General features: G+C 46.7%; 1 pseudogene; it reads left to right on the forward strand.

Moving 5' to 3' along the window:
- Positions 1-950: 950 nt before the first annotated feature.
- LOC101996481 lies at positions 951-1954 on the forward strand (annotated as a pseudogene).
- The last annotated feature ends 1565 nt before the right edge of the window (positions 1955-3519 follow it).

Here is a 3519-nt window from a genome sequence, read left to right on the forward strand (position 1 = left end):
GGCATGTGCCTTTCATCTCAGCACCAAGGAGGCAGAGGGAGACGGGTTTCGGTGAGTTCGAGGCCAGCCTGGTCTACAGAGCTAGTTCCAGGTCAGACTCCAAAGCTACAGAGAAACCCTGTCAAAAAAAACAAACAAACAAACAAACAACAAAAAAAAAACCACAAAAAAAACCAGTCCCAGACTGTTCAGGTTGTTAAGTAAACAGGACACAACAGCTGTTGCTGCTGTCCTTTCAAGGTTCCCAACTTCCCCACCTTTAAAATGATTAATTGATGTGGGCAGAACCCTGGCCTTTGACATCAGAAAAATTATAGGCACTAGAACAGCTGGAACAGGAGCAGCTAAATGCTCAACATACTGAAGAACTCACCAGTCCTTGGATTTCTTCTATTTTTGCCATTAAAAAGAAATCTGGAAAATGGAGAATTTTTGTTTGTTTGTTTTTTAAATATTTATTTATTATATACACAATATTCTGTCTGAGTGTATGCCTGCAGGCCAGAAGAGGGCACCAGACCTCATTACAGATGGTTGTGAGCCACCATATGGTTGCTGGGAATTGAACTCAGGACCTTTGGAAAAGCAGGCAATGCTCTTAACCACTGAGCCATCTCTCCAGCCCCGAAAATGGAGAATGTTAACAGATTTGAGAGCCATAAATAAGATGATGCAGTCAATGGATTCTTTGCAGTCTGGAATTCCCTTGCTTTCTTTATTACTTGTTAGAGTGATTGATTTAAAAGACTGCTTTTTTACTATACCTTTACAAGAATAGGGTAAACTCAGAGATTCTTAGTCCTAAAACTGCCAAATACAACCAAGCTGGGCACTGTGGAAAGCTTGACAGAAATAGCTCCATTATTGTAAATAGTTCAAACCTTTCCTTCCTACTTAGATAAGAAGAGGGAGGTCAGTAGGCTAAACCGCCGCCACCGGACTCCTTCTAGATGACATCTCCACCGCCACCATCCCCACAGCCACTATGGCTCAGTACAAGGGCGCCTCAAGCGAAGGGCACAGCAAGGGAAGCGGGCCACGCCATGCACCTGACGAAGAAAAGGGAGAGAAACAGCGTGAGCAAGTAGAGCAGACAAAGCAGAGGATTGCAGAGGAGAAGAAAATGAAATCCAGCACTGATAAGAAGTTTTCTGCACACATAATGCTGTGGAAGCAGAGCTCATGTCCAGTACTGTGGGTCTCGTGACCCTGAATGACATGAAGGCCAAGCAGGAGGCACTGGTGAAGGAGCGAGAGAAGCAGCTGGCAAAAAAGGAACCGTCCAAGGAGCTACAGCTGAAGCTAGAGAAGCTGTGAGGGAAGGAGGCCACGTGGAAGATCTCTAGCCTGACCTTCACCTTGGAGGAAGAAGAGGAGGCAGAGGTGGCTACGTATGAGGAGGAACTGGAGAGGGACGAGGTAACCACAAAGAAAAGGAAATTGGGGAAGAACCCTGATGTGGACACAAGTTTCTTGCCTGACCAGGACCCGGAGGAGGAGGAGAACCGGCTTCGAGAAGAGCTGCATCAGGAGTGGGAAGCCAAGCAGGAGAAAACCAAGAGCAAAGAGATTGAAATCACCGTTAGTTACTGGGATGGCTCTGGACACGCGCACAGTTAAAATGAAGAAGGGCAACACAAGGCAGCAGTTCCTGCCGAAAGCGCTTGAGATCCTGCACAAAGACTTCAGTGAGCTCAGGTCGGCAGGGGTGGAGCAGCTCATGTAGATCAAGAAGGACTTAATCCTTCCCCACCACCACAGCTTCTACACTACTTTGTCACCAAAGCAGGAGGATGTGTGACTCCTCAGTGGTGCCACTGTGGAGCAGGACGAGTCAAACGCAGGCAAGGTGGTGCTGAGGAGCTGGTATGGGAGGAACAAGCACATCTTTCCAGCTAGTCGCTGGGAGCCCTATCACCCAGAGAAGAAATGGGACAAGTACACCGTCCGGTGAGGTGATCGTCGTCCAGAAGTGGCGTGACCTTGGCTTTCCCCAGAGTGTCCCCCGTGTCTGTCTCCAGGACTTCAGATGCCTACATTCCCTGGGATTGTGCAGGAGCACTCTGGGAGGATGTTAGTTGCTATTCCCTGGCCCTAATGTTGTCATTACTGTTTTTCTGTTTTACAATAAAGAAGTACACATGTTGGAGCTGGGTGGGGGTGGGGGGGAGATAAGAGGAGGGAAACGTTGCAGGATATTTGATTACACTGTGAACCCCAAGATTGTGTTGTTTACTGAAAAAAAAAAACCTGTTTCTAGTTGTGGTGTGGCTCAGCCGTAGCACACACCTTTAACCCAAGAGTTTTCTGCTTGAGTATTGTAAATAGGATTAAATAAAGTCAACTGTAGGTAAAGAAGTCAACCAATGTTGACAGGAAAAGAACATAAGATTATTAAGAAAAAAACCTATGGAGAGTAGGAGGGAGTCAGGCGGATGGATAGAAAGACACACAAGAAGTAGGAGGGAGGGACATTGAGTTTGGGGAATCTTGTTTGAAATGGCTTAGGAGGAGGTGGCTTCTGGGACTTCTGAGGAGGAGAAAGGTCAGCTGGGTGCTTTCTTTGCCTTTCTGAGCTAGCAGGCTTTCACCCCAGCATCTGGCTCCCTAGTGTAGTACAAATAATACAAATCCAGAAACAGATATTGGGGTTCAACCTGAAAATCAGAAAAGCAAAACAGCCAAGCCACTAGAGGAATCTTACCTCTACCAAGGCTGGGCAACTGCAGACTGAGCCCTGAGCCTCTGTCTCCTTCTGTTTTATTCCCCTTTAGTGCTGGGATTAAAGGAGTGTGACTCCCTAGTACTGGGATTAAAGCTGTGAGCCACTACCACCTGGATCTGCTTCTGCACTGATCTTGTGCAGCCTATGGTGGCCTTGAACTCACAGAGATCCATCTACCTCTGTCTCCCAAATCCTGGGTTTAAAGGTCTGTGACACCACTGCCTGGCCTCTATTGGCTTAGTTTTACCCTCTGATCTTCAAGCAAGCTTTACTTATTAAAACATAAATAAAATATCACAATACCCTAGTCTTTATTGGTAAAATTGAAAGGCTGAGATTTTGTTCAAAGCGACACCCCTACATCAATTTCTAATTAAATCCTCTACAGGCATGCCTACAACCCGATCTTACAGATGCCTTTTCTCAATTGATGCACCCTCCTCTCTGATTACTTTAGTTTGTGTCTAGTTGACAGAAAACTATCCAGCACAGATGTGCCGGTACGTGCTTCTAATACCAGCACTTGAGAGGTAGAGACTGGAGAATCAGATGTTCAAGGTCATCCTCGGCTACATAGTAAGTTTGAGGCCAGTGTGAGTTGTGTATGAGGCCCTGTCTGAAAACGACAACAATAAAATCATAATTTTGGGTGCTCAGTGGGGACTAGAAAAGTGGAGAGGGTGACAAGAATGGAAATGTAGAAGCCAGGCGGTGGTGGCACACGCCTTTAATCCCAGCACTCGGGAGGCAGAGGCAGGCGGATCTCTGTGAGTTCGAGACCAGCCTGGTCTACA

This window comes from Microtus ochrogaster, unplaced genomic scaffold (assembly GCF_000317375.1).
Source record: "Microtus ochrogaster isolate Prairie Vole_2 unplaced genomic scaffold, MicOch1.0 UNK44, whole genome shotgun sequence".
NCBI lineage: Eukaryota > Metazoa > Chordata > Mammalia > Rodentia > Cricetidae > Microtus > Microtus ochrogaster.